Source organism: Balaenoptera musculus, chromosome 18 (genome assembly GCF_009873245.2).
Source record: "Balaenoptera musculus isolate JJ_BM4_2016_0621 chromosome 18, mBalMus1.pri.v3, whole genome shotgun sequence".
Taxonomy (NCBI): domain Eukaryota; kingdom Metazoa; phylum Chordata; class Mammalia; order Artiodactyla; family Balaenopteridae; genus Balaenoptera; species Balaenoptera musculus.
Window position 1 is genome coordinate 73,089,087 of NC_045802.1, and position 21,020 is coordinate 73,110,106.

Consider the following 21,020-nt stretch of genomic DNA (forward strand, 5'->3'; position numbering starts at 1 on the left):
CAATGTAATGCTTGTGATGTGGCTAAATGTTTCTTTGTAACTGTTCTTCAAAAATGTCTCTAAGCCTCCAATGCCATTTTCTATCTGGCCTTATCATTTGATCTCATCTTTAACTTCCAAAATCTATCCTCACATTCTTTCTTTCTTTTTCCCAACTTCTTAAACTTGGCCTTTCTCCAAATCACCTTGAACCAAAGAAATGAAAGTATGACGTCTTATGGTTTATTCAAACAAACAGAAAGAAAAAGGGAGAAGACAAAATTCAGATTGTATACATTACTCTTATTTGAATCTCAAATATTTTATAAATTGTTTTTTTCTATTCTAGTGAATTTAATATGACTCTAAAACTACTTTTTTGGAGCACGTGATACATTTTAAAAGTGTAAAAATGATATTTTTAACCGCTTAAAATAAACTTTATTTTAATTAATCCTTTGCAACTAAACAAAATATAAAATTTCACAACATATCTATGTATCATCAGCAAGGATAAGAGGAGATTAAAGTGAGATCACGTGATTACAACAAAATCACATTCACATATTGGGGAAAGTAAGCAATGACTTTATTTCCGAATATTAGTAGCTTTTTGGTTTCTGTTTGTCCTAAAAGGTAAAGAGCAGCTCTCACGCAACATGGGACTTTTGTTTACACAGCACATCCCAACTCATCTTGTATCCCACTTTTAACTTGTCTTCGCAGAAAAATCTTACTATTACATGAAAGGTAATTGCACTGTGTTTCCCTCTGGGGAATAGGTTAGTAACCAAACAAAGACGTCTTGAAATTTAGGTTTCCATTTTTATAAACTGCATCTTACCTGCTAGCTACCGTTGAGTGCCACTGGTCTAGGCAGGAGATGGGGTCCAATTTCGGTGTTGTTCCTTTACAAGGCTATGAGATGTAGGGGAAAGACAGCAGCTCTCTCCCTTTATTGCTAATTGGAATAAAAAAGAAGGCTTCCTTTCTCCATTTCAAATGACACCATCTTCAGGCTGCTGAATAAATCCTTTATTGTTGACATTCAATGGAGGAGGAATTCAATTCCATACTATCAAGAGAGAGTCAAGGACGGTGTAATTGATACTCAGAATAACAAGGTAACCTATTTTCACAGGAAAGGTCATGAGAATGACAAAAAAGGACTTGAAAAATAGGCTGAGATACTGAAAACAGTGGCCACACAGTTAGATGGTAGCTAGTATTCTGCTGCTTTATTTTTTCAAAAACAGGTAATATTTCTAAGAAGCTCAGCTATATTAAAATTCAAATTATAAGAACACAAACAGATGTTATATCTTAAAGACTAAAAAATTACGTCCTTGCATTTTTTTCTGAAAGTGAAATAATATTCCTATTTCCAACAGTTCAGAAAATAATTTTGTGTTATATAAAATAAATGAATACATGTTGTATAAAACCAACAAATAAGTATATATATAAATACAAAATGGAATTTGGACAAGTATGAATGCAGTCCACAAATGTATTTACAGGCTTAAGTCAATACTAAAATGTTATCATTTTCCTAAATCTAAATCTGAAAAAAACAAAGAGGTGGATAGAAGGAATGGAAGATATTTGAGATGGAAATAGAAACTGCAATCTACAGAAATCCTATCCTGAGTATGTTTCTCTATTTGTGTTGTGTTCATAGGTGCCGTGGTGAGAAAAATAATATGTTGAGTATAAAATGATACTTATTCAAAGTGAGTCAGTTTATTATGTAAGTGTGAATTTCCTTTCCTTAGACTGAATTTAGACTTAGAAGGCCATACAGGAGAGAGAAGAAATCAAGGGAGACTGGTCCACATCATTGAGTTACCATCTCAGATATTCCCTTTTTTACTGAGGCTTCAGTGATTCTCTGAGCCCAAAACAAAATCTCTTTCTTCATACTCCTGTAGTATTTGGTTTCTAGGTATCTTGTGTTGCTGAATGTATGGCACTATAGCTGTTGCAGCTCCTTGAATGCACAACTGTTGTCAAACTTAATTACCTCTATCTAAGATCAACCTCCTAAAATGAAAACTTAAGAGAGCAATTTGCTGGAATTAGTATCACTATCCATACAGTAACACAAAACTGTTAAATGCATACTCTCTGCAAACATAGTTCTTGGCACCAACTCTTTAGCTCAAAGAAAACAAAACATATTTTCAAATAGGAATATCTGAGAATAAGGGAGCATTTCTTGTATACCTGTTAAAGACAAGAGAAAAGCATAAATATTGGCTTTTTCCAAATAAAACATGAGTTGTGTTCCAAAAGAGACATTGTTTTATGCCCTGTTAGCTGACCCCATGCTGCCTTGTATAAATTCCATTTATAACCTTGACTCTCTGTTGTTTGCTTTGTTGCTCTCCTTTAATGTACCACCTCCCTAACCCCCCGCGGCTGTCCTGAGGTCTCCCCTTGGTTATCCCATTTTTTCTTATCTCTCTCTTGACACTCTTACTAAACCTTGTGACTTCAGATCACAGTTCTCTTCAGATGATTTGCAAATCTTTACTCCACCCCAACAATGTCTTGAGATTCAGTCCCAGATTTCCAATGGCGGGCTGGACATACACCATAGGTCCTTCCCAGCTCTTCAAACTCAGTCTGGTCAATACTGAACTTATTGCCAGGCCTTCTAAATTATTTCTTCCAGTTCTTTTATTTATGCATGAATTGCACCAGGCTCACGTCAACCATGTTTAAATACTCAGCATTAACCTTGACTCTACCTCCTTCCTTTTGCTCCCACATCCATTTATTATCTGAGCATTAATCTTGCTTTGGTAGCATCTTTAGCATCCACTTTTTTTTTTTCATTTTTTTTAACATCTTTATTGGAGTATAATTGCTTTACAATGGTGTATTAGTTTCTGCTGTATAACAAAGTGAATCAAACTATACATATACATATATCCCCATATCTCCTTCCTCTTGCGTCTCCCTCCCACCCTCCTTATCCCACCCCTCTAGGTGGTCACAAAGCACCGAGCTGATCTCCCTGTGCTATGCGGCTGCTTCCCACTGGCTATCTATTTTACATTTGGGAGTGTATATATGTCCATGCCACTCTCTCACTGCATCCACTTTTAAAAATCCCACTAACAATGCTACCTATCAGCTCCTCATAACTTTCCCTTGAATCCATTTCTCAAGTCCAGTGATATATACCTCAAGTCCAGGTGCTTTTCAATCTTATTTCCTATTTCCCCCTTTTCAGCACCCTTTGCAAAATCAAACACTCCTGTTTGAAGTGCTCCTTCCTGGACCATGGGGGCTCATTTTCATAATATTCTCGAGCAAGAACAGAATATGTTTTTCTCCATCATCACATTTCTGCATCTCCCTCTTTGTCTTCAATTCTCTATTTAACAGTTATCTTTTCCACAGTGTCTTTTCCACCTTGAGGCCCAAGACCATTCCAAGTTCATCTTTAAAGTCCCAGTACCGGGCTTCCCTGGTGGCGCAGTGGTTGAGAATCTGCTTGCCAATGCAAGGGACACGGGTTCGAGCCCTGGTCTGGGAAGATCCCACGTGCCGCGGAGCAGCTGGGCCCGTGAGCCACAATTACTGAGCTTGGGCGTCTGGGGCCTGTGCTCCGCAACAAGAGAGGCCGCGATAGTGAGAGGCCCGCGCACCGCGATGAAGAGTGGCCCCCGCTCGCCGCAACTAGAGAAAGCCCTCGCACAGAAACGAAGACCCAACACAGCCATAAATAAATAAATAAACAAATACTTTAAAAAAATAATAAAAAAAAATAAAGTCCCAGTACCTAGCAAAATTTCACATGTATCCTAGTCGGTCAAGAACAATTTTTTTTAAAAGAATTAAATCCTCTCAAATAATGTCTTCTTCTGAACTTACTATAAAATATGTGTACTTTTATTGTTATTATTTAATATTTTTCCTTACATTATATTTATTTATGCACTGGTCTTATCTCTCCAACTAGAATATAAAGTCTTAGTTGGTAAGATTAATTTTTTTTATTCCCAAAGACCCAGAATAAATCATTTCATAGAGAAATAAACTCAAACAAAATTTTAAAGGAAATATCTTTGGGATTTTTCCAAGGGAAATGTATTTATATAGTTATTGGTTTATGGAGTTAGGCACAAAATCTATTTCATCATGGTTGATGACATGTTAAGCTATGCACATTTTTTAAAGTGTAGTAGACAGTAATATAGCATTATTAATATTTAAGTAAGGCAGAGGAAAAATTAAATAATTTTTTTACTATTGGTTTGCAATAGGAACAGTGGAATCAATTAGAAGGGTATAGAGAAGATTCATTATACAAATTCTGGTAGGAACTTCTGTGCCTTTTTAAGTTTCTGTGATATTTAAAGCACAGGTGCTTTATTATGTTGGAAATGATTTTAAAGTATGTATCTTTCATTTGCCTTGGTCAATTACCATTGTTCTTTTCTTCCTCATTTGACCTAGTTTGGTATATGCTATGGCTCTCCACTGCAATGAAATGAAAATAACAAAGAATTATTTGAGAAATTCTGAGCTCAAGTGAGTGAATTACCATGTCTCGTGCTTAATTATATCTGTTAACCTCATGTATTTATGTAGGAAATAGTTAATAACTGTGTGTTGAACACATGCGAAGTTCTTTAACTTGGATATTGCATCCTTCACTTGTCTAGCTCTTGGGATGCACATTAAACCCTTGTGAACATGCGTGTCAGCCTGCCTACACATCCACATACCCACACACACTTATTTATCATTCCATGTTTCCTGGCTCAAAGTAACCACCCAACTCACTCCTCACTTAAAATCCTACGCAAAAGTCTCATAGCCTCACGTTTCAGCCACTGCAAATCTGCTCAGTGCTATGACATGCTCTTTAATCTGATGGGAAATCCAAGAAGAATGTATAATCTCAGACTTTCCTTCACGTGGGATGTACTATTTTGGCTGCGAGAACAAGGCCTCCAACATAGCATTCATTCTAAAGAAATCTCCCCTTATCACAGCCTGCCTTGAAGACGAATGTGAAAGGCTTTCCATAATTTTATTTTCTTTAATGTGTCAGCTAAAAGTACATATTCTTCCTTTGTGATTTTATTACGTAATAATCCTTAAAATACTAAGTAAAAAAATGTTAAGTTTTTTTTTAAAGAAAACTGCAATAACTGAATTGCACACACATGCATGTCCTTTGAACTCTAGGTATCCTACCAAATTGCCAACAAAGAATTGTGTAGTCTTTTTTATTACCCTTGTAAATGTAGCCAGACACTATGATGTGATGGGTGCATCCAATAAATAGGGTAAATAAGAAAGTTTATAGCACAGCTCTTTTCAGGCAGCCTTAAAAAGACCAGGCAACTGAGCCATCACATGACAGCTAGTTCCAGACGAGTCCTAAAGCACTAAAACTAAGCAGGCATTCCCATGTAATCAAACTGCCATGGCTCAAGTAGTTGTGATTGGAAAATATGAGGGCTTCTTCTTCCTTTCCGGCTCCTACCTCCTTTAAAAACTGATTACATCTCACAGAAAGATCCTGAACTTGTCCTGTCAGAGTGGAAAAACATACCAAGATTTTGTTTGATTTAAGACCACTGGACAAAAATTCCCCTTAGAAAGAGCCAGTGAATGTCATTAGACAACATGAGCTCAGATTTCTATGTCATGACACTATGGTTAAAACAAAAGTATAAAGAACCTGGGTGTTGCCCTTTGAAGCTTTAGCTTATTTTGATCACTGAAGCCAGAAACATTTCCCTGAAATGTGTAGACAAACAGACAACAAAGTACTGCAGAGTGTGCCAACGTTAGTCTTGCTTCATCGTTTCTAAAACATAAGCATAGAATTCAGATTCTCTGCTGTCTTGGAATGCCATTTAAGTTACCAATAATTGGCTTTAAGTATATAGTGTCAGCATACTCTTAACTGCTTTAGAAAACTACAAACAACTACTGACACGTTGGTCTCCATTGTGTACCCAGTAGCTCCAGGAAAAAAATGAAAGAAAATGCCTTACTGGATGTATTAGCATGCCCATGGTTGGAAATGTTTGTTGAAATTTTCCATTTCCAAAATTAAGTTTTCCATACTATAGAACAATTGAGATGAGGAGAATCTAACAATTGTTGAGCGCCTACTGGATGCCGAACACTGATCCAGGTAGTTTTACAGCCTAGCCAATCCTCCAAAGTTCAACTTTGGGAAGAGTGTTATCCCTATCAAGGAGGCATTTGGTGGCTTTCCATACAGGAAATTGTCATGGCTCGATAGAAGGTGAAGTGTATTTTCTGTTCCTTTTCTGATCAAGAAACAGCCCTCCCCTGGAAAGAGCAGGGCATAGGTTTGGTCATTCTCAATAAACTCTCTCTTCAAAACAAACAAATAAAAACAGTTACAGTGTCTCTTATCAAGAAATCCTTAATGTATTGTTACATATGATTTGATGCCTGAACTGGGTCTACCCTACTAGAGATTGACACTAAAGGTTCTGGTATCCAGGAAGGTTGAATGAAGTGGCGTCCATTCCAACACTGTACAAAACCAGCCTTATTTTTGTTCTGTTGCTAATACGTCACACCACCAGTAGCTCTCAAGGCTGTGCACATGCCATCGTCACCTGAGGATCACTGAAAAATGCACATCCCTGGGCTCCTCCCCAGACTTTCAGAATTCATGATGGATTCATCATGAGCAACCAAATTTGAAAAACTACATTAGAATTTCACATATAAAATCTAAGTAGATTCTTGCAAAATTTCTATAGGCAGCATTTTCACTCATATTTCTACAGAAAAAGAATCAGGCTCAGAGATATACAGTAATAGCTTCAAAATTGTACACCTACCAGAATGGTAGGCTTCATATGATAAGCCAGGTAAGTCTGTATCTAAATCCAACATCCATTATATGTATCACACTATGTCTCCAGAAGGAAATCAAGTAGGGAGCTATGTCAGACAATGAACTAAAAATAAAGCATCCTTAAATGAGGTCTTAGGTGATCCAAAGAAGCAATAATCGAGGAATCTCCAGGATCCCTTACAAGGTAATACTAATCAATTCGGTCAGTCAGCAGTCATAGTTTACTGAGTGCCAACTTGGTGCCAGACACAGCACAGAGCAGAAGATGAAAATCAAAATAAGCTTAAGGTGTTTACAACCTAATAGCAACAAAAAATGGGGTTATAGAACAATGTATCTTCATGCCACACTGGGTTTCCATAAAACAGGCTATTGTGGATTGAACTGCATCCCCCCAAAAGATATCAAGTCGTAATTCCTGGTACCTGTGAATGTGACCTTATTGGAAATAGTCCTTGTGATATACTTAAGATGTAAGTCAGGATAAGGTTATACTGGAGTAGGGTGGGTCAATATCCAATATGATTGGGGTCCTTATAAAAGAAACAAAGAAACACACACACATATACACACACACCCACAGAAGAAGGTCACGTGAAGATACAGATACACAGAGAGAAGACACCAGAATTTGAAGTTAAACAGTTGCAAACCAAGGAATGCCATTGCTGGCAACACCAAAGGCTAGGAGAATGGCATGGAACAGATTCTCCCCTAGAGCTTTCACAGAGAACATGACATTACCAACCTCGAGTTTGGACTTCTATCTTCCAGAACTATGAGAGAATAAATGTATTTCGTTCAAGCCACCCAGTTTGTGGTATTTTGCTATGGCAGCCTGAGGAAACTAATACACAGGGGTTCTCTGTATTTTGATGTCATTACTCTTTATATTCTCAAAAATGATTGGAGACTCCAAAGAACTTTTGTTTTTATGGTCTTCCTCTATCAATATTTACTGTCTAAAAAATTAAATCTAGTACATTTAAAAAACAGTAACTAGTTCATTTAAATTAATAATATACCCATTGTAGTTAAATAATATATTTTAAAATAACTATACTTTTTAAAAGACAGAAGAGTTCAGTTCGAAGAGTGGCATTGTTTTACATTTTTGCAAATCTTTTTAATGTCTGGCTTAAGAGAAGACAGCTGGGTTCTCATATCAGCTTCTGCTTTCAATCTGCTTCAATATGTTGTTCTGGGTGAACTATATTAAGGAAACATGGCCTCACACAGATCTATAGTTGGAAGAGAGGAATGTTTACGTAATAGTCTTTCCAGGTATTTGTAGATATTCTTCTTTGATGCTACACTCAAACTCATTAAGTGTTAGTGTCTTAAAGTTAGTTGTGGGACTTCTCTGGTGGTCCAGTGATTTGGACTTCGCCTTCCAATGCAGGGGGTGCGGGTTCAATCCCTGGTTGGGGGGCTAGGATCCCGCATGCCTCGTGGCCAAAAAACCAAAACATAAAACAGAAGCAATATTGAACAAATTCAATGAAGACTTTAAAAATGGTCCACATCAAAAAAATCTTTTAAAAAAAAGTTAGTTGCAATATGGAATCTGAAGTTTTATAATTTTTTTTTTGCATTTCATTCTATTGATTCCGTTGGTCTACCTTGCACTTTGAATGAATCCTTTACATGTACAAAGTTTGGTAGCATGATGATCCCTTGAGAAATATTGATCCAGTCACTTCTGTGGATCTTCCAAACGTTGGCAAATTCTGTTATACAATATAAAAGAAATCACACCCTCTAATGTGAATAATCTCAACTAAAAATTCTTTAAGGATTGAGAAAATGTCAAGTTCGTTATGGCCAATATATTTTTTTCCAAAATTGTAATTTGGATTGGAATCTTAAATTATATAATTGGTAGTTAATACTCTTTGTGGTTATCCTTGAAGTGAGGTAGTCCTTTCATCCAGTTTGAGAACATGTTTGTCACACACTCAAGTCTGGATGAAGTGTGTGTCAGGCATTCTTTCACATAAACACCATATTCTACAACAAAAGCTGATAGTTCAGCCGGCACCTCAAACACACACCATTCCCCAAATCAACCACTGTAATTTAATATGAAAACAGAAGTGCTTTTTGTGGACTTCCCTTATACAGAATATTTTAAAATGTGCATTCAAGTGCCAAAATATAATAACATTAATATATTTTATGGCTTCTCAGATAACAAGGAGAAAACAGGAAGAACATAGTATATGAGGAAGTATAAATGATCTACTATCTGTTTCTAGTTCAGGAGATGCCTAACAACTGGACAAAAATCTTTCTCAACCCTTTGCTAGCTGTGTGAGCTGAGATTTTTTTTTAAATTTTGTGGGTTTTAGCTTCTTTCCTAATTAAATTTTTTAAAAATCCTGTAGCTTTGTTAAAAGTCTTAAAGTTGACTATTTATGAGGCATCCAGCATGGCGCCTGGGATTTGATGGGCAGGAAAAGAAAAATTGAGTCCTTCATCACACACCTCCTTTGACAGAGCTGCTGCCTCCAGTCCTGAGGGCTGTTAACTTCACAAGAGTTCTAGGTCAAGGTTAATGTCTAGGCAGTTGACATTAGACCATGATTCACCTACATGCACCTGAATTTGCCCAGATATAAGACCAACTTTGTATGTTTCCCTCTTGGATGGAAGGTGGCTGGCACACAAATAGGAGACACTTTTAAAAAATATTTTTGAATATTCAGATGTGATGTGATGCTGGAGCAAAAAGTCAAAGTTCTCAGGAAAATATAGGATGTAAATCATAGAGGAAGGGATAAGGCTTGAACAGTAAGGACCACACTTCCTTACTGACAGAGTAGGAAAAAATAGGACAGAGTAAGAAGAAATAAAGAGGTCAATGCAGGTAAATTCTCATGGGATTGAAATTGAATAGAAGCACATTTGTTATGTTGTCTTTTCACTACCAGGCAGGGACTGTGGTCTCTGAGTTGCCTTCAGGATAGTGTGGATATGATGGGGCACAAGGCCTTGGGCTGACTTAAGGAGCATCAGACTGGCCGGTGGTCCAGAAGCGTGACTACTAGCCCAGGGCATGAAGCCAAAGGCGCATCTTTGCCCCCAGAGTTTATTGCAATGTCGAGCTAACAGAGGACAGCAGAGTCTTCTCATACTCTAGAGGACACTGCCCTACCACCTTAGAACCTTGATTGTTCCATGCTGTGAGATTCTATAGTGCAGTTTCTTTGCTATGCAGCTGAAAGAACCCAATTCAGCTGATTTTCTTCCAGTGAGAAAAATCTGGGGAATATTTGCTAACACAACTCCAGTTCATCCTCTTGTTGCATTAAAATATTTGCATTTTCTATAAGTGATTCAAGAGATGCAATGAGATGCTTTATTGGCCTCTAACTCAAAAGAGATATACATGATGTCATAGTCATAAAGCCTTGAACCGCAAGTTTTATCAAATGACAGAGTTACCTGTGGAGACAAAGAAATCGAAATCTATGTTTCCACCAGGGTTTGATATATAGTGACTAAAGTTTTTAACATTTTCTTTTTTCCATGGGGAGACAGAACTAAGAAAGTATGAATCTTAAAATGCTAAGTGAGCCATGAGCTATCAAAAATACAGTTATGGGAATTCCTAAGCTGTGTTATTTTCCACTGAAAGAAATCACCTTACTGAAGATGGTTTCTTCACCTTGTTGTTTTAAATATATTTCAAGAAACTCATTTTTATTACCATTTCATAGTAGTTATCTCCTAAGATCAAGGATCCCTAAAACACAATTCCATCTTGATGGAAGTATTTGTAAACGTATGTTAATTTGAAAATATTTTTGTTTTCTCCCTTCTGCTTATTTCCCAAGTTTGTAAAAGTTGTTTATAGTGTCAGAAACAAAGGTACACCTTGGCCTATTTTCTCTCTCTGTTTAATAAAATTGTCTTCTTTGCTAAATATGAGTCAACTGAGAAAATTTTGCTCATATATACTACAACAAGTTCCACAGAGTGAGTTTGAGATCATTTGATTTTATTTCTGCCACACTCACCGCCTCAGGGATTAATATGGCAGAAACTTATCACATTGGCTGATTTATGATTAATTTGTTTATCACGCAGAAAATCATGCATAGAAATTGATTGATTTCATTTGAATATAGAGGCCCTATTGTAAGCAGAAAATCTCACCTGCATGACTTTATGTGTACTTCTCCTTTTGCCAGGAAGAAAGCATCTCATCTTTTTATCTCCTGACTTATGACTTGCTTTACTACTCTTTTCCTTCAAGAATCAGTTCACCTGTTGCCTTTTCCTAAAGTATTTCTTATATATTTTTTTAATACATCTTTATTGGAGTATAATTGCTTCACAATAGTGTGTTAGTTTCTGCTGCACAACAAAGTGAATCAGCCGTATGCATACATATATCCCCATATCCCCTCCCTCTTGAGCCTCCCTCCCACCCTCCCTATCCCATAAGCACCTTTATTTTTTAGCTTTGTTCCCACCTATATCAGAGTACTCAATCAAATCTATCACTTCATTATCACCTTATGTACTTAAATATCTTTCCCAATAGACTGTGAGGTGCTTAGGATGAAGAATACTTTTTTTTTTTTTTTTGAGCTTTTGTACCCAAACAATGAAGCTTTTATTGAACAGACATTTGAAAAAAGCATCTATAATTAATACATAATTGACTGATGAGAAATCTAATTCCATTTCCAACAGATGATCGTTATTAATAGGGCCAGGATACTTTTCATCCCATTGTAAATAGGATTTAGCTGCATGCTCTCATTCTTTGGGTTAATTACATGGAAAGAATCAACCCCTCCAGCCAATACTGGCACAAAAACTTCAGTATGCTTTCCAACTGCTGTTCCTATAGCCACTCCCCCACAAAAATATTTTGACCTTCATAAGCTATTTATAAATGACTCCAGTTCAGATGAGGATTATTATTTATTTTTCTGCTGTAAATCTATGTTAGAAAGGTAGATGGCCAGTTGGAGTGACAGCCTTTTTAGATTGACCTAGAGAAAAGAGATTTTTGCAATGGGAACAAAATCCGGATGATTTTCCCCTCTTCCTCTTAGACTATATGATATATAAAGCCTCCAGAGACAAAGTTGATGGGTAATTAGAGTTTTATGAAACAGAAAAAGAGCTTTGATTCCGGACAACATAGAGAGTAATACAATTAAGCCCCATGGTAAAGATTTTCAAAAGTAGAGTAAAGAAGCAGATTAATTTGTCAATTTTCAAACATTTCCCAAAGAAAATGACATTATGCAGACCATATACTATTTTTTATAAATTGGCAGGCTTTTATTGCTCCAGCTTTTTTTTTTTTTTTATTACTCTGCTTTTCTGTACTCGACCATCAGTGCTGGTCTAATTACTCCAAGCACAATTCTGCCTGCAGCCAAGTTGAGTATGACCTCGTGCACTCTTGGGTTTCTTCTTTCCATCTCTGTGAAGTAGGTGGGGTCTTCAAAATCATCTTTTACAATCAGAGCACCTACAGACTTTAGTTAATGGATCTGGGATTTAATTTTCTCAGTGTGAGAACTGTGATTTGGGTTAATCATTTATTCTCATTATACAGTTCCATTCTTATGCATGGTACTACATAAATAATAATAGTGAGAATAATAGCTACATCTCTCTAGATTAAACAAGACAGCTATTGAATGTTTAATTAAAAGCAAAGTGATAATAAGGACATATTTCCAGAGATTCAATCACGTTGTGACACATACACAATCTACCAAATAAGCCATCATAACGTAATTAAAATTTTAAATAATTAGCTATTGTAATAAGTGCCATAGTTTAAACTGATTTAATATTATCTGATTCCCTGAGGATATATTTCCATAAAAGATGGGCTGGAGTAATATTATGCATTAGAGATAGGACTGTGTTTTCATTTATAAATGGTGGAAGTATGAAAAAGTAGCCTACTTATCTAAAGATGTCAGATATTTAATTTTTAAAATCTTCAATAAAATACCATTGCAGAATTCAAAATGGCACTAAGTTTTGGGTTTAGGGGCAAAGAGTTTAAAAAACATCTGGAGATGCTGAAATAACCTGCATTCATTTATGTTATTTAGGTTGTAAAATCATATTCAATCTTGACCCACTCAGGAAATCTAACATAAACGTCCTGCTGATTTTGACAGTCATACAGCAAAAACACCCTCTAATGAGCATTTAATAGTCACCAAAAGTTTTGCATTAAGTACAAAGCCCTTTTGATTACTTTTTCCACTAATTTAAAGTAAATGCTTTTACAGATGGCATATGTTAGGCCACAGAACGTGTGTCGCATTCATATGCAGTCACTGAAAATAGATTCCAGCTTTAGTAGAAAGATTGTACCAAAAAGATCAAACACGAAACACTGAGTAAACGTTTACCAGTGATGCATTTTCTTTAAACCTCTTCCTAAATACTTACCCAATAAGAGAGTACCATGCTTGGGGTCTGAACAGTAATTGAGAAATACTTTGGCAAATTAACACCTACAACAAAATGATCTAGACAAAGAAATCGAGTTCTTCATCCTACCTCTCATCTTCCTAAGTGTAGAAGCATATAATATTTCAGTTCCCTTCAAACTGTATTGTATTACATACATGAAAATGCCATGAAATGCTTCAGATGGTAGAGGTGATCAGGAAAATAACAAGGACATATGACAAAGAAAAACAAAAGAAAGCCAAAATTGCTTACAGGCTGATAAATGAATAATGCTCTGGTTTTAATTAATAGAGTTATTATCATTGTTATTATTATTATTAGTCCCTTCTGATGTGCAAAAACATTATAACAAAGGGCTAATATAAACAATACATTATGATGTTATGTAACTGAATTTCAGCTATACATTAGAAAGGTCATACAATCAGAAAACATGAAATGAACCCAATTTTATGGATGCCTAAATAACTTCTTTTTCAGTACTTTGGGAAGGTCACCAGCTGGCCCATGGAGAACTATATAGTCTGTTGGAATCCCAAATGACTCCCCTGTAAACAAAAGGTGAGACCATACCCCACACTTGCCAATACTCAAGGGGCATCTGCTTAAAAACACAGAAAGCTAGCCATTCTGATATGCTAGTGACACTGATTTTTACATTTGACATCTCAAGAGTATTAATGGAACTACAGGAGTTAAGAAAGTTGCAATATGGGGTGAGTCCCAGCACTTAGTTTCACATTTAGTATTACTGTGGAAATTGAGTGGTATAATAAATTGATTTGAAGAGTTTCTCTTAAATCTTTCATTTACTAAATGAAATGTACTTAAATCTGACATTTACAAAAATGGCCTGAGATATTTAGCAACATCCCTGGCTTCTACCCACTAAATGACAGTATCATCCTTCACCCTCGGTTGGGACAATCAAAAATTCTCCGAACCTTGCCGAATGCCCGCTGGGATGCAAAGCATCACCCAGTCGAAAACCAGTGAAATAGATGAATCTGGCTGAAATAGTAGAATAATCAATGAACTGAGGATACATTATATATGAGGATCTAAAACGTATTTGAAACCCTGATAATTTTCCACGCTACTTAATGTGACCTTATGATTTTTCAGTCCATTCTAAAATCCCAAGCCTTGGTTATTTTAGCTAATATGCATCCTATTAGAAACAGCCTAGGAGGATTTCTAATTTTTTTTTCAGTGTCCTTCCATAGCAAGGAATCCAGTTTCTTAAAAGTCTTTGGGAGTTTGAAGATTAGAATGAAACAGGTAGGAGGAGATTGACAAAAACCTTCTCATATGACAAATGGAAAGAACTGGGATGATTATCCTGTAAGTGGAGGTTGGATATATTAGCTGCTATAAGTATTTAAAGCAATAGTATTATGAGATAGTGGATTACAGTAGTCCAGATCTGTACGCAAAATATTTATTAAGCACCTACGATATGCCAAGTGATTTTGCTGTGCTCTGGAGCTAAATAAATAATGTACTCTCTATGATTTGACACCTACACAATTAAGACACACAAATATGCACAATATTCTTTTTTTTATTAAGAAATAGTGATTATATATATGTATAAATATAAAGAATGAATGAATAAATGCATGCAAAGATTTATACTTGAAAATATTTAATACCCAATGTAATAATGCTTCTTTACAAATGAACAAGCATATTTTTTCTTCTGGTATCGAACTCAATTAATTAACACAATAGGTACTCAACAATATTTTTTTAAATGTGCCTAATGTAATTTACTCTTTATGTTCAGTTGTAATTACCAAGATTTATTTCAACACACCTAACAGGTAGAATGAAGCTGGATTCAGTAGTAGCTTAGTCCATGGGGTTATTACTACGCTTACACTCTTTCTTCTCTTAGAAGTTACAAGTTTAAATACACACACACACACACACACACATTCATGTGTATTTCCCTGAATGGCTCAAGGTAGTAACAAGTTTTTCCAGTAGTTCTTTATTTTCAGTTTTTAGTAAAGAAACACAAATAATGACCAAAGCCTGAGAAGATAGCAGTTAAATAATTTCATTCACAAAGAGTATGAACTTTTTGAGGATTATTTCAGTACAAACTTTGGGTCTTTATCTATTTGTTCTTACCCATTAATATTCTCCAATGTAAAATCAAAGTTCCAGTCTGGTCCCACAGATGACCCATTTGCTTACATGGAGAAGTCACACTTCTTAATACTGTACTTATCCAAGAAAAGAAGGTAATTCACACATCTACTCTTCTAGAAAGCACTTACCAAGACCCCAGGCCTACTTGACCTTTCTATTCTCTGGATTCTATTGCACTTGCTGTCTGTATGACAGCACCTTGATCAAGCACCCTCATGTGATTAAAAGGAAATATAATTCTTTGGAGCTAAATTATATGTAATGTAAAACGATATATAGCTATTATTTTAAAAATGAAAGTAATCCATGAGATTTTAAGAAAAAAATTGTAAATATTTATACGTTTTAGTAACCAGTCACATACTACATGTAACATTTCTTAGATAGAAGAGATTCAGAGCAGTTGTTTATATTTTCTTTCTATCAGAGTACAACTCTAATTAAACTCCAGAGGTAAAATAATAAACTGTGACTGATTAATTTAACCAACAGTTATGGTTGAACTAGTTTTATCTGACCCCTAATTTAACATAATGACCCCATCAATAAGAATAGACAAAGAATAATAGAATTAGAAAATGTTTATTACCTCATTCATTTTTAAAATTTTCTTCAATTTTTTGTTATGTTAATGTAAATATATGACCAACTCTAAATTTGTGTATTGGGCAAGACTCACATTTCTGGTTCTCCATTATGTAGTAATTGATTATTTATACCTAACCAGTTAGAATAAAGCTATATTTTATTTATTATTATTATTTTTAATTTATTCTTATCCTTTCTCTTTACAAATGTCTTCAAAGATGATATTATCGGGGCTTCCCTGGTGGCGCAGTGGTTGAGAGTCTGCCTGCCAATGCAGGAGACGCGGGTTCGAGCCCTGGTCTGGGAAGATCCCACATGCCGCGGAGCAGATGGGCCCGTGAGCCACAATTGCTGAGCCTGCGCGTCTGGAGACTGTGCTCCGCTACAAGAGAGGCCACGATAGTGAGAGGCCCGCGCACCGTGATGAAGAGTGGCCCCCACTTGCCGCAACTGGAGAAGCCCTCGCACGGAAACGAAGATCCAACACAGCCATAAATAAATAAATAAATTAAAATTAAAAAAAAAAAAAATTTATAAAAAAGATGATATTATCAAAACTATTACTCAGAGTAAAAAATTAATCCTTAATGTAAAACTTGGGAAAAGAAAATCCATAGGAAGAAATTTACAGAATGTCATAATAGTTAACCATAAAACTTAAACCTTATTCTCCTAGATTGCAAGGAAAATAGGAGAAAACAAACATATATCTATTCTTTACCAATGGAAAGCAAACTAACTCATTAAAGGAAGAAGCTTCTGCCTGATCTTGAACTTAAGGAGTAGCTTGCTTTGAATCTTTTTTATATAAAATGTACTGAACAACATAAGTGATAATATCATTGCACTATTTAAAATTCTGATGAATTTTACATACCCCTATGTATTTGTTTTCTATTGCTGTTGTAACAAATTGCCACAAACGTAGTGGCTTAAAACAACAGAAATGTATTATTTCATAATTCTGGAGGTCAGATGTCTGAAATGGATTTCACTAGGATTCAATCAAGGTGTCAGCAGGACTGTAGTCCATTCTGCAGTCTGTAGGGAGGAATCCGATTGCCTTACACTTTTCCAATTTCTAGAGCCAACCACATTCCTTGGCTATAGCCCTCTTCGTCCATCTTCACAGCTGTCAACATCACATCAAATTCTTATGTTGCATCACTCTGACCTGTCTCTCCACCTCTTTCATTTATAAAGACCTTTGTGAGTATATTGGGTGGACATTGGTAATCCCCATATCAAGGTCATCTCCTCCTCTCAAGGTCAATCTATTAGCAACCTTAATTTCCCTGTAACATAATGTATTCACAATTTCTGGGGACAAATATGGATATCTTTGAGAGGGCATGTTCTGCCAATCACACCCTGTATCTGATATTAGCCATCTGGGGAAACTCAAGTTTTCTAATTCTTTGTGTGTACTGGGGAGACAGGAATGAAGTGAGGGTTTGATGTGTGACATGTATTATTTTCTTATATGCCTTAGAGTATCCTAAAGAGAGTTTGCATAACCCTAGACTAGCAGTTCTCAATCATAGAGTACTTACAATGGAGTGTCAGGAATATGTGAATCTGAAGAAGAGAGAAATATACAGTTATGTCTAGCTAGTACTGAATAGCTCCAAAATAAGGTGTGCATAGAATTTATTATTAAATTATGACCACTTATGAAAGTTAAAGGTGGGTACTATTTACAGCAGGTATCAACCAGATTTGTTTGTCTTTAGTAAACCAGGGGTTATGTTTATAAGCCTCATAAAGTCCGGGCTATCTCATCCATCAATAAGGAATAGTTATGGATGGTACGATCTGTCACATGTGAATGTTGCTATGGGGAGATACAATACAGTTGAGGGGATGAGGGACAGTTTGGAAAACAATCTTGACTATTGCTCCCAAATACCAGAATTCCCATGTGATGTCTCAGTGACACTGAAAGGTAGACAACTCAAGACTAAGATCACTCTAGAAACCTAAAATTAAGTGTTTCATTGTATTAATTGAACGGAACACTTCTGGTATTTAATTATATAAACATAGTAAAGCTATAAGCAGGAAAAAAGGAAAAGTGTATATTGAAAGGGAAAGGGTGTATTGAGACAAATTCTTGAATCCCTAGGACACATGGAGTGTTGGCTATCCTAAGCCTTCTCCTAAATCATTACTCTTCTCATCTCATCTTGTATTAGCTCTAATGTAGTACAAAGACTTGAGTCCTGCATTGGTGCCCCATTATGTGCCCTCTGCATCACCATACCACAAACACACCACACCGCTGCATCATCCACTAGTACAAGCCATCACTCCCCACTTCACCCATATGCTAACCACTCTCCTTCCAAGCTAATGCCTTCTTCCAATGCTATGGATAACCTCTTGCTCAGACACCTTCAAAGAGTTTCCATTTACTAGAAGATCAAGTCCAAAATCCTTATCTTTGGCATTGAATGCCCAACACAGCTTGCCCTAACCTACCTTTAAAGTCATAGGTATAGATTTTTAAAACTCAGAGATAATCAGATATAAATCTGTCATTTTTTAGAGGAAGAAAACAAAGCTCAGACAGATTAAGTAACTTGACCAAGGTCATGCTGCTACTGACAGGTAAAGAATAGGAACAAAGATCCTCTGACTCCCAGTCTGTTTTCCCACAGATTCCTAACACTATTTTCTATTAGCCCCAGTATTGCATTAGTCTTGGTCTCAAAGTCTTTTAAATATGACATTTTCATGCTTTGCTATTTCATTATTGACAGAAGACCGGGACTTAAAACTAATTTATTAAAGATAACACAATGATTTTTACATTTAAGTCACCAATAAAAGTGCACATTCTTTTATCACTTTTATGATTTTTTTGGCCCCTTCTAAGTGTTTTAGACTTTTTCAAGTTTTTGCCAGAAATGTGCAATTTCTGTTGACATCCTTTACTGAAATCAATCAGTTTTATTTCCACAACATACTTATATGCTGTCTTTTTTATGCCTGCTCCTTTCTTCTTCCCTTCTTTCTTCCATTTATTATTTCTTTTTTAAAATTTGTCTTTTTTATATTTAATCCTGGTGATATTTTAGAAAAATTTTCAGATGGCTCATGAGAAATTATGTAGGATAAAAAAATAGAATGAGACAAAAATAAGGCAACAAAAGAAGTAAAAATTTAGATGGAGACAAAGTAATGCCAGGAATAATACTAGGAATACAAACAATAGTGACCTACATGGGAACAGAAGTTGGAACACAAATTTGACTATTAGCTGTGTATAAAGTAATGTGAACAGAGAAGACATGTCAGTGAATCAATTTCTTATTTATAAAAATATTTGTGTATAAATTAATGGGACATCACAGTTGTTATGGGAAATTATAAATGTTCTAGCTAATAAGATTACTGGAGCTCTTCCTAAAGAAAACATTATGTCATATAATAAATTCTATTATTGAAAACGTACATACAAATGCCTGCTTATTAAATATGGATCGTCAATTTTAACTGATCTCACAGCAAAAGGAAGAAGACATTAGGCAAGGACTTCTGGATTTAGCTCGGAAAAGGAGAGCAGAGCTCACTCTCAACCTTAAAATATGAAAAAATGTGGACAAACTACAAATTCAAGACTTCCCTAGGGAGGTCAGAGAACTGAGGTTGCAGAGTGAACATCCAATTTGGTATCTGAAGTGAGAACAGACAACGCAGGACAAAAAGAGGGCTAGAGACTTTGCTTACTGAGGGACAGACGCCTTTAAGATGCCCCTTAATGTCATATAAGCTGGTAAGAGGATTCAGCTAGACATTTTTGACAAATTACTAAAGACAACTGTGGAGTAGGAGAATTAAAGCACCTGGGGCCATAACATGGGAGTCTTACACCTTTCTGCAAGTTTTCTTCCAGAACCCCAGTAGGTATGCGTAGCTGAAGACAGCCCTGAGAAAGCTGCAGCTAAAGCTGAAATCCACCAAACCCAATCCTTCTAGCTCCCCTATGAGAAAAAATGCCTTAATCTGCAGCAGGAAGATGAAGAGGAAGAAGAAGAAGAAGGGGAGAAGAAGAAGGAGAAAGAAGAAGAAGAAGGGGGAAGAAGAAGAAGGAGAAGGAGAAGGAGGAGAAGGAAAGGAGAGAAAGGGAAGGAAGGAGGAGGAGGAGGAGGAGGGAAGAAGAGGAGAAGAAGGGGGAGAAGGAGAAGACGGGGAAGAAGAAGAAGAATGACGACCGACAACAACAACAACGACACAGGTCCCTGTAGCCCGCTGGTAGCGACTGATTGGAGAAGTGAACAAATGAGCAAACAAAACCCCAGCCCTAGGGAGGGCAGAGTATCTGCTAGGTTGGACATTCCATGAGGAACTTAATACATTTCTGATCTTGTTTCACATGGAAGGCTGAACCTAGAGATAGTTCGGGTCACTTCCCCAAGGAAGCAGGAAACTTATTAAAAGAGGCATACCCCCATGACACAGGTTTGCAACACCTGTTTAAGGCCGATACTTGATCAAAACATTAGAAAATGCATACCACACCTTGCCCTCTGTCACCACACTAGCAAGCACTGGTTAAAAGTAAATTGGAATAGATTTAAGAATGCTGCAAGAGACAAATTCTGTGGAGACTAAAGCAAAAGGAAGATGGAAAGCTGATCAGAGAGAACAAGTAGGGACCACCCTCAAAACTGCCGCCATTATGGCTAAAGTCACACACAATGGACACTAAAGCCCTAGACAAGGAACTGTATGCTCCAATTCACTCATCAAAAAAACAAAAGCAAAAAGAAAACTTATTATCTGCAATCGTAGAAAGCAAAGCCAGCTTTCAACAACAATATTTGCGACATAATAAACAAGGTAAGAAAAAGCACAGTCTGAAGGTACAAAGCAATCATCCACATTATATGACACAGATAATTGAAACCATCAAGCAAATAATTAAAAAGAAATATAATAATAGGTTAAAAGC